The sequence below is a fragment of the Schistocerca nitens genome, chromosome 6, assembly GCF_023898315.1.
Source record: "Schistocerca nitens isolate TAMUIC-IGC-003100 chromosome 6, iqSchNite1.1, whole genome shotgun sequence".
Lineage (NCBI taxonomy): Eukaryota > Metazoa > Arthropoda > Insecta > Orthoptera > Acrididae > Schistocerca > Schistocerca nitens.
The window spans coordinates 555,441,744-555,453,985 of NC_064619.1; positions in this window are offsets into that span (position 1 = coordinate 555,441,744).

Sequence of the window (12,242 nt, forward strand, 5' to 3'; positions counted from 1 at the left end):
CTGTGTTAATGGAGACTGCATAGGGTGCTTGCCTGACTCGTCTCACCTCTTTGTGCGATAGAGTGGTAGCTAATGTGAGGATCATCCGCAACAGCAGGAAGAACGTTACTTTCCCCATTTTCTGTCGTCACTTGTTTCCTTTATGTTGCTAGGCGCTAAGATGCTGCTTTCACTAACTATCTGAAAAGGTTGATAAATAACTGCTGAGATGGTTGACATCTATTGGGATATCTTGCTCCTTACACAATACAAGTTCTTCCTACACTATCTATACACCATGAACATGTTGGCTTTATCTGCATTGATGGATCCCATTGTCCCATCTCTACCTACTTCTTAGAAGGCCACACACTAACTGATTAATGAGTCATACTACACTCAGTGAATTCAGTAGCACAATGCAAGCAAACATGAAAGTATTGTACCTAGAAACTAAGCAGGATGAACGGCAGAAACATGGGTTACTTTTGAGACTTTTCAAAATAAGATACCTAGTAAATGGAGCATTATAGAATACTGCCATAAGCATGACTGATATTTTAACTTATCCTAACTTCAGTTTGTTAATCTTAATAGGCACTGTTCCATTTAAAACGTGTGTATTTGTACAAAAAATACACTTTCTAACTATTATTACAATCTGTTTATTGCCTAACAATGCAAGCCCCTGACTACCATTTAATTCTGTCCTCCAGTTGAACTGCAAATAAAAATTACAATAAAACCTCCTTCCCATGCAATTTCTTTGTTATCTTTAAATAACATGTCAAATAACTCTAATGGATAAAGTAGTTCATTTTGCTTTATTTCTAATTTTCCCATTACTTAGAACATATTCTTCCATAGTCAAGTCACTGGATTGAGATGAATTCAATTGAATAAAAACAGATGAAGAAATAAATGGATGTTCTATTCCACATGGAATATTGTTTCCTCTTGTAATTCTGATAATGTCAAAGAGTTTTGTCAAATAAGTAAGGATTAATTTGTTATTTGACTTTCCATCACACTTTGGATATAGTGATTGTGATACATCAGGATTAGCTATAACAGTTCAAAAGTTCATATAAAAGAATGATTGCTTTGGATGAATCTATCTATCTCCTAAATTGATATTAATTCCTCTTTCTTTGTTCGGGATATTTGCATTATTTTTAGTTTTCTTATTAACAAAAAACTGGTAAAATAGATAAGTCTCAGTTTTGTTCATCATTTGTAATGAAAAAATTTCATTAGGATATCTTTTAAATGACTGTCACATTAGCACCCTAGGAAACAATCAATTTCTCATTATTATCAGTTAAAGTTGTTCCATAAAATCATGGGAGAACTGCCGGATATCAGTAACGTCCTGCCATGATATTTCGCTGCTGAGTGTACGCCGGAATATCGTGTCAGGACGTTACTGATATCCGGCAGTTCTCCCATGTTTTTATGGAACAATCAGTATGCCAGGAAAGCTATCACATCAGTTAAAATTATTTATAAATTCTGAATTGTATCAATAAAGGGAATATTTTCAGACTAATTTGGTTCATAATTATTTGGTCCTCCTAATTCAGCATTTGGTATAATGAAGAAATAGTAATATTTCATCCATGAAAATGTAGAGTATGTTTAAAAAACATTACATCAGATAGTAAAAAATTCATATTTGTTACTTCAAATGAAAAAATTTTAGGAATATTATTAGCAACTGTTTATTCATTAACTGCAATATTTTGAACTTTACAAGATAAAATTTGTCGAGTACAATCTTCTGTATATCTAAATAATTTAACAACAATTTCAATAGTAGCTCTGTTTAAAATTTTATCTACCTTAGTGAATGTATTAGGCTATTTTCTTGAATAAATGTATTTCTACACTTTTCAAAATATATTGACCATAAAAAATGTCTGTCTTGTCTCCTTCAAAATATAATTAATTACTTTTGATATAATATTTGTAGTTAAGGGAGCTGTTAAAAATCGACTAAGATAATGTGTTTAGGGTTTCTCTTATTAGAAAAGTTAATATTATTTTCAGAATAGATGAATTATCAGTCAACTGAAATAGATGATTCATTTATATCAAATTTATCTAAATAAATGGCAGATGGGGAACCTAAAGTTAGTATCCAAGAAAAAAATTAAAAAATATACTTGGTAAACATGTACAAGATATTATTTGCTGTTCAGTAGTAGGAAGAAGTGGTTGTGGAAATACAACACTAATAATTGATAGTTATATGCTAGCACCAGGATAGTTAAGTTTGAATTAATTAATCATTTGTAGATTTATTCAAAAAGTTTGTATCAGCCAAAATATCAATAACTTATGAAAAAGTATGAAAAATTGAAGATAATACTAATGAAAAAATTGACACTTCTTTCAAAGATGATGAAATTATTCCATTAGAAGATTATGAAAATAATTGAATAGTTTTTGATTTTACTCTCGAAAACGAAGATTATTTTACTAGGGAAGACACAAAGGATTAGATGTTTTTATTTAAGTCAAACATATTCAAAAATAACAATAGGTCTAGTTTGAAGGAATCTTAATTTTTTAAGTATTATCAGACAAGATGATACAAGTGTACTTCACTTTTGTCATGAGGTCATTAATGCTGATTTAAAATAAGATGATTTTTATGATATGTGTGGTAGATGTTGCAATAAATGTGAATTTGTTCTTACAGTAATAGGTATGACAATGAAAATTAATAATGGTAAACACACAAAAAATATTAAGAGTTTTTTAGTAGTTGAATATAAATGTTGTACATAAATGTTGAACATAAAAGTTGAAAATAAAAGTTAAACATGAATGATGAACATTAAAAACATAAAGTATTATTGTTTTTACCAATAATAGCTGTTTACAAAATATGATCCTGAGACTGTTTAAAATGCTAGACAAAATAGCAAAATAAGAGAGAAGTTAAATGAATATTTTAAAAAAGGAAGAGCAACCAAGAATAGAATATGAAAATTATAAAGAAGAAGATCATCTGATTACCGATACAAATGAATAAGTTAATTAAGGAATTTAAAGATAATGAGAATATTATTATATGCTATTGAAAACAAAAAAGTAATACAAAATAAATGGTTCCTCATTAACAGATTTATGTAGAAGAATTTGACAACATTACACCAATTCAAAGTGATAAAAGGAATTGCACATCAAAAATAGATAAATTGTTAGAGAATTATGAAAAAAGACAAAAGTAAAAAATAAATATAAATGAAAAATATTAGAGTTTATCAATCATAGTGAAGATACAGTTTTTTGCATTAAGTCCTGTTGGTACTTTTAAATATATTCGTAAGTAACGTGTGAATTTAATGCTGGTTAAATAAAAATTGGTGAAAAACAAATAAAAAGGTGTTGATGGATTAATGAATATGTTATGTAAAATAAAAATTGCGAAATATGTTCCATCGGTTTACAAAATTATGCTAGAATCTTATTTGACTCAAATGATGTTTATAATAAAAGTAATCCAAATAAAATAAAATCAGGTAAAGAAATACATGTGATAAATTGATAAAAACAATTGTCAAGGAATATTCTCCTATTGAATATGTTTGATAGAAGGATTGTCATTAACTGGAACATTAGCAGTAATTCATGGGGAAGAACAAGTTGCAAATAAAATCTACCATAATGAAGTAGTAATAACTCAAATTTATCAAGGAAATATGTGATTTTATTATAATAGTCCAAAATGAATTCCTTATTTGCATAGATTATTGAATAATCTTTCTCATACATTTTGGAAAAGCGAAAGTTAAGTAATGGATTAGTAAATACATTGATTAACTCTTCACAATTACAAATGCATCATTCTAGTTATAATTACTGTGATCCTGGAACGAAGCATGAAGAAAGATTAGGTAGAAGTGATGAAGGAAGTAACCCATTAGGTGAAGTTTGTTCAAAATATGATATTGCTTATAGAGATAATATAGAATCAGAAAAAAGACTTGAAATGGACAAACGACTTCAATTAATTCAAAAAGAAACAATGCTTTCCAATGATTAATCATTTGGTGGAAAATTAGCTGAAACTGCAGTTAGAGGTATAAATTACAGAAAATGAAAATTAGTTATTCGATTAAATGTTGATGATCGATGATGGGGAATATGAAATAATTATTAACTAATTTTTAATCTGTATAAATGTATAACAAGGGTACTGATTATACTTTCTTACCCAGTTGCAAGGCTAAGCAAAAAACAGTTATAATTAAACTAAAAATGAACAATGAAATAGTACTGAAACATATTTAACTGATACTAAAAATAAAAGAGTGGAAAGACAACTTGAGGAAATTTACTTATTACAGTAACTATCCCCAATGTGAAAAAATTACTGAATATCTAACAAAAACAAAGTAGGTTGGCAATAAACAAGAGTTTATGGAGAATTTTTACATTTCTAATGGCTGTATAAGCATATCTACCAAATATGAGTTCACTAACAGGTGTTTCTGCAACAATAATAAAATAATAAAAAAGAAAGAAATATAAAATAAGATAAATAAGACAAATAATAACAATAAATGAGAAAGAAGATAATGAAAAGTTGGAAAACAGAAACACATTATCAAGCAGTAGATAAACAAAGTAAAGTAGGAAATAAAATTTGTAAGAAATAAACATTATGAATCCAAAACCATTTTGACATAGACGAATTATTTAAACATTTAAAAATTAATCATTTTAATGCTGAATTCATGACTGATGTATTAACAAGTCAGCCGCGAGATTATGACTTTGGTATAGCTAAATTAAGTACATCTAACTGTATTGGTAGTCATTGAATTTGTTGTTGCAAAAATAAACATGAAAAACTGATGTTTGATCCATTTGCTCATAATAAAGTGAAACAACTAGTTAACTACAACACGGGGAGTACACATAGATTTAATGAATCCACTTACAGTCAATTGTGTTTACATGTCTTTAATTATCATTAATTTCAAGATGATTTAAAATTAATAAATGAACAGTAATCAAAACTTCCGGGCTAAGAGGCCATGGTGCAATAGTAGAAATACTTCTCCCTGACATTTCGTTGCCAGCTGCAGGCAACATAATCTGAGGTGAGTCTAAGTCGTAGACTCTACTCAGATGATGTTGCCCGCAGCTCGCAACGAAACGTCAGGGAGAAGTATTTCTACTATTGGACCACGGCCTCTTAGCCCGGAAGTTTTAATTACTGAAGACGCCGGCCGTGAAAGCCTACACGCTATGAATAATAAATGAACATTTTTGAAAATAAGTTATAGCCTAAAGCCAGTGGACTAATTTAAAAAATCAACTATTTTCAAACAAATATAGGTCAGAAAATTAATGAAGTATTTTAATGAAGAATTTTAAAAATATAAACATCATTACTATTGTTAGAGGCAAAATTTTAAAATACTCAGTTATCAGAAAAGTCAAAACTTGATACTGAAATTAAACAATATGAAGAAGAATTACATCCACTTTAAAGACAACTAGAGGTTAAATTAGTTTTGAAGGTAGAAGAATTGTGAATATAAATGATCCAGTTGATCTCAAACATACTGTTAACAAAAAAAATTAATTACTAAATTAGAGTACCTAGTTACCAAACCATAATTCTCAAATATTCTAAGGCAATGTTCAGAAAACACATTTTAAAGAAATAATTAATCTGAAAATACAAAAAAAGGCATCTCAAAAGTTTATAGGTTATTTCCCAAAACCAAACTTAAATCCCTACTTAAACGAGTTCAGTGATCCTTAAGATAAAGATGTCATAAAAAATCACTGAAGTCACATTTACTATTGGAGGAATTGATGTTTCCAGAATGAGATTTTTAGTGTTATTCATGAAAAAGTTGTTGTGGTTGGTAAAAATATAAACAGAGGTTTAAAAATTATGGCTGTGATCTTTGGATGAGAGTTACTGACAAAATTTATGAAATAACTAAATTTATTTAGTTGTTAAAAATATTGCACAAATCTAATTTCCTGACTGTATTGTTAAAAGATTCTGTTAAAGACGTTCCAGTTGAAGTGAAGGTAAATGTAGTTCGTTAAATTATTTAAAATTTATATATTTATAATTTTATATAAATGGACAATTAAATCTATTGGTGAAGTGGTTAAAGTATTACTAAAACATAAATCCTCAATGAGCAAAAGGAAAAAATGGAAGACAAAGAGTCAAAGGTATTCGTTCAATTTGGAAAAGTAAAAAAATGTATATTTGCTAAAAAATAGTTTGAAAACTGGCATTCATTAAGAAATTATCAATGAGTTACAAAAAACCGATCTGAAAAAATTTCAAAAGACAAATGTTATTCCTTTTGGAATTGATGTTTAGTGGTAAGCTGATTCAAAGGAAACGGATTCTGGAAAATTAAAAGCAATATAAAAAATATATGAAGGTTGCAAATATTTGTTAACTGTAACGGACATTTTCCAAAATTTCCCTGGGCTATTACATATAAAACAGTTAAATATGTAGTTGATTCTTTTGAAAAAATGTTCTAAATTTGTCATCCTAAAAATTTACAAACAGATAATTGTAAAGTATGTTATAATAATGAACTTGTAGAATTAATAAAAATTTAATCTAATTCATTGCTCAGCATTTTCCAAATTAAAAGAATCTATTGTTGAAAGATTTAATGCAACACCAAGACAAAGGTGTGGAAAATATTTCACTTACAAGGTAACTACGAAATGGTTGATTTAGTTAGGAATAATGCTGATCAATATAGTTATGTAGGACTTTCAACATAAAAACCAAAACATGTAATCAAAGAAAATGTAAGTAATCTCATTGAGAGCTATTCATATATCAAATTTATTGGATACTTATGCTGAATATATAAAAGGAGATAAACAAAGATTAAGTAAATTAAAAAGATATAGCAACAAAGGCTACAAAATTGCTCAACAGCAGTTTTTGACACTGAATATGTTACTCGTTCCAATCTAATTACATATAAATAAGTGACTGAACTGGTGGGTAAGTGACAGGAAATTATATGAACAAGAACAACTGAAACCAAATTTAACAAATGTATATTTCGAAAAGGTTTAAATAGGGAAGATAATAAGGTACATATGAAATAGTTATGTTATGATAATTCACATAACAGGAAGATTGATAAATATATAACTATAAAATTTGTCTTTTAGTTTCATTTATATAAATAATGTAACTTATTAAAAGTTGAAACAGGTAATGTATTGAATATAACATTCAGTACACTCATTCTTTTGTTAAAGGAGGGGAGTAAATTTTGATATTAAGGAAAACATAATAAGAATCAACCTCTGTAAGAGTTATTTGAGGAAGTTAAATCTGAAATAATTCAATCAGACGGTTTTGATAGCTTTATGTATGTAAAATAATAAATTGTTTTTGAAAATAGTTAGAAATGTTGTATGAAATAAGAAGTTGTCATTGAATTTTATTTTGTAACTACCGTTCACAAGGTTAATTGTTTCATCATACAATTGTTCTCATGAAGAATTATTGAAAATATTACAATAACTTTGACATCAAACTATTTCGATTTTTTCTTTCATTCTTTGGGAATAATATATTCAATAGGTCCATAATAAATTATATGTCTATTTCTCTTAATTCTATTTCTCTTATCATTTGTAAAATGTGTTCAAAACATAGTTATCGTAATTATATTCATTTAATTAACAAGTGATAAAACCTGATATTGAATTTTCACCAGTTAATTGAGGAACAACATATGCTAATAGTCTAAGTATGTGTTCACATGTTCCACTTAAATGTCCCATACTTGTATTGCATCTTTTATTGGATCATTTTGCATAATAACCATTAATGTTATTTAGAGCATTAGCCCTTTTTTATATTCACCATGTTCATAAAAAGACGGTAAAAATTCTTCATAGTGCCAATCTTGGAATATTTCTGACTACATGATGAAAGTATGTAATCCTGGATCATTAATACAAATTTTGTTAGGAAGTATGAGTAACGAATTATTATGCCTCAAATCCTTATCCTTTTTCCTTTGCTTTTGTCTAAGATAATCTAATATGATCTTTCGTGTGTTTGTAAACTTTAAAAGATAGCCATATCCTTTGGTTTAAGGCATGGATTATTATTTTCATATATACTTGTTAACACTTGTTTATTATAATATGTTATTTGGTTTTTTAAGAAATAAGAAAATTGAATCTATTTATGTGTAGTGTAACTTATTAAATTTTTATTTTAATTACAATAACTTTTTATTTATTAATAAAAAGTGAACATAAAGTTGCTTATGCATTGTGTTATGAAGGAAAAGAAAAGCAAAAAGAAATAAAATTAGAAAAAGGAATTCACCTTCAAGAATGGGTTTTACTGATTATGATTGTATAATTAAATAGAAACTAAAAGAATATAGACGAAATAAATTTTTACATATGAAAGAACTTACGATAACTGGAAGTGGAATATTTACATCTGAAAATTGTAAAAAGGAAATTAAAAATTCCGTAAAGTAAAATTATGTATATGCTTCAAACAAAGAGAGAAACTCCTTTCGATTATTGACCACATAAAGAGGAGTACTGTCAAATGGTTTCATGGAAAATTTATCTGGAACATATTAGTGGAAACTTATTAAAACTTATTTATTACTAAAGAATTAAATAATGTTCAGTAAAATTAATTATTCACGAATTAAATCTTTAATTTCCCAATGACCATATGGTGAAGTGTTAATTTCATCTTTAAAATGATAGTTGGTCATTGTCATACCTTAAAACAAGTTTATTACATTCTTCTCACATAATTTAATTCAAAACATCTAATCTAATTCATTTTTATACAGTGTTTTATTTTATCTCTTAAACAATTTCTGTAATCGTAAAAAGGAACTTCATTCTCAAAACAGATTTTATAACACCTTCAGATATATTATATTGTTGATGTATTTATTTATAAGCAAATACTTTCGAGCTTAAACTAACATATTCTACAACATTTTTTCCAAAAGTCAATAAGTAAAATTCCGGAATTATAATTTTTGAATGATCACTTGCATCAGTTTCATTTATCACTGGTTTCATATCTTTGTAAAAATCTTCAGTTTCATATAGTAAATAAAATGAACCCTATCTGTATAACATAAATAACTATTTTCACCATATTCTCATTTAATTACATTATAACGAAAATTGGACACTTCCTTTTGAAATAACTAGAATGTGAACTAGCGTGTTGAATGTCACTATTTTTTTAATATGAACTGCAGCTACATTTTTTAAATATGGAAATATATTTATAATTCGGTTTTGAAACGTATTTCACATATTGATTTCGAATTATTATTTCAATTCTCTGCTGTTTCTAATATTATCCAATGTTATTCATTAGTTCGAAAAACAGTTTTTCAAAAATTTTATTTGAATCTTTTGTCATTTCTTTATCAAAATCAATATATTTCTCAATCAATTTAAGTATCAGCTGACAAGATTTAATGGCCTCTATTTAAATGTTATTTAAGATAGAAACATTGTTTGAGATTTCTGTAATGCAAAAGATTATATTTCAAATTCGTTAATAGTTTATTGCCTACTTCTGGGGGTAACAGTAAATCTTTGTGTCAATCATGTGATTCAATTGAATATTCAAAATCCACTTCAAATTTTAACCATTTATATTATCATCTGGTGTTTTAAGCAATTTTTTCAGAATTTAAATATGTTGGATCTAACCATTTGAAATTCTTAATTCGTAAAAATTGAGACCTTGCGTAACTGTATAAATTGTTACCATCTTAATATCCAATATAATTTGATTGTTCTTCTGGCTCACAATTTTTGATATATTTTTATATGATTTTTTTTATCTTTTAATACTTTGAAAACCTCCATCATCTTTCTTCTTTTTTTAGGTAAAAAACCCATGTCCTAATCTCTTAATAGATCTATTTAAATTTTTGACATTTCTGTCATAGAAACGCAAGATAACATTGGTGCACTAAGATTCTAGCCGGATTAAATTTATATAATTTATTACAAACATCTCTAAAATTTTCTACAATATCACAATATTAAAAGTCAGATTTATTGTATATAATTGTGTAATAAACTGAATTTTTAATATTCAACTTCTTCTGAACTAATCTGGCATGGTTATAATCTTCATCAGAAATGTTTAATTTATTAAGTCTTGGACAAAAACATTCTATATTTTGATTTTTGTAATATCCTTCAGAATCCATACATACATAAAGATAAAAGGTTTTTTAATTTTGAAATCTATATGTTCATGTTTCAGAATTTTGAAATTTCTTTTAATTGTTTTTTTTTGTAATAAGAGGAAATTTATCTCTTCTTGATGCCATAAACTTACGTGAATCCAAAAATTTTAATGTTAAATGGTCTTCAATCGTGTTTACAAAAACAAATGTATTTTTGTTCATTATTTGGAATACTGTCAATATTTTGACTATCCATTGCTAATTCTTCGATGTGCAAAAGAACACAGAAATTCGTGTGGTTATGAATGTAAACTAGAAGTAATTAAGGTTTTTTATAATTAGGATTGTGTCTTCAAGTTCATCTCTGTGATGTTTTCCTGTTAAATGACAACGGTCTATTACTTTTTTTCTCCTTTAGTAAATCCTTTTTTATTAATAAAGCAGCTTTTTGTATTTTTAAAGCTTATATTGTCCTCATTTCTTGATATCACCTGTACATTTCGATCATTTATTTCAGCAATTTCTTAGATTACTATTTTAACACTTTAATGAATTTTTACTTCATCTGTATCAGTACACTTAACACGTTTTTTTATAATCACTGTCAAGATATTTGACATAATAACTAAATGGAAACGGTATATGATTTGATATTTGGACATTTCCTGGACATCACTTAAAAGTTGTTGATATCTCTTAAGACATTCAAAATCTGCACAAATTGCAAAATTTTATTTTTCTCCACTTCTAGAGTAATATCAATAATTACTTTTTATGTTCCTTACAAACGTCTTCGTGATTGTCTATTTTTTTGTGGATGAAATATCTTAAATACCTATCACTGGGATAACTTTCTGATTTGTGTGTAGAGCTTTTATTTAATTTATCTAGATAAATCTTATTATTATTTTGATTATGTTCTTTATGGTTTACAGTATATATATATATATATATATATATATATATATATATATAGTTAAGTATTAATGGAAATATTTGAATTCTTTTCAGATTTTGGAATATATGTTAGCCGAACAGGAAAACTGTATTTTTTGACAAAATGTATCATTTCTAATATAATTCCTTTACCATTTTTTATCCTTTCTGCATTATCATTTGCTAGCTATACAGTTGATTTTGTTGAATAAAGAACAATTTTATCTTTGTTTTGAATTTTAATTACACCTTTTGTCTTTAATTTCCTTTGTGGATCGATGTAAGAAGAATCATAAATGTCACTGTCTCTATTACCACTTGAATCTAAACTATTTATGTGCAATAAAGACCAACCAAAATTTTTCCTTCACATTTATTCCATTTAAGTTAATAGTTAATTCGTTAATTTTTGATAATAGCCCTCAAGGTCAGTTGTTCTTAACGAAACTTGGTTATTTCGTTTAAAATTAAATTCTTGTGTTTCGTCTTGACATTTAAAATTCTAATAAAATCTCATTTTAACTTTAATTGATATTCTCCCTATTGAAATATTAATAACTTTTGTAATTACTTGTTCTTTATTTTGATTACAACATTATTGTGGTTCAACAATACTGTAATTAATATTATTTGCATAACTTATTATTCTTGATTTGGAAGCAGTAGCCTTTCTATAAATTTTTTTAGGTGATCACTATCTTCTGGAAACCAGACAAATGTTTCTGATACTTTTTTTAAGTTCTTGATATTTGCCTAATGCATTTGAAAATAAGTGTCTTTATCAGTATTACTAATGTTGCTTGATGATCTTTTGATGAAAGGGATTAATTGCTTTTAATGAACTTGAGAATAATTTTTAAATTTCGCATTGTACAGATTTTATGAAGGTATGTTATGGATGTATCATTGATATTAATGTTGTTATCTGATCTTTAAATAAGTGCATGTAATTGTTTTTTATTAAGTTTAGAATATTTTTTATTTTTTTGTTTTACAAGTGTTATTAAGTTTTTAAGAGATTTTGTATCCATTTAATTAACGTTATTATTTATTTTGACAACAGTATTTACAATAAGATCTATTAATTTTTCA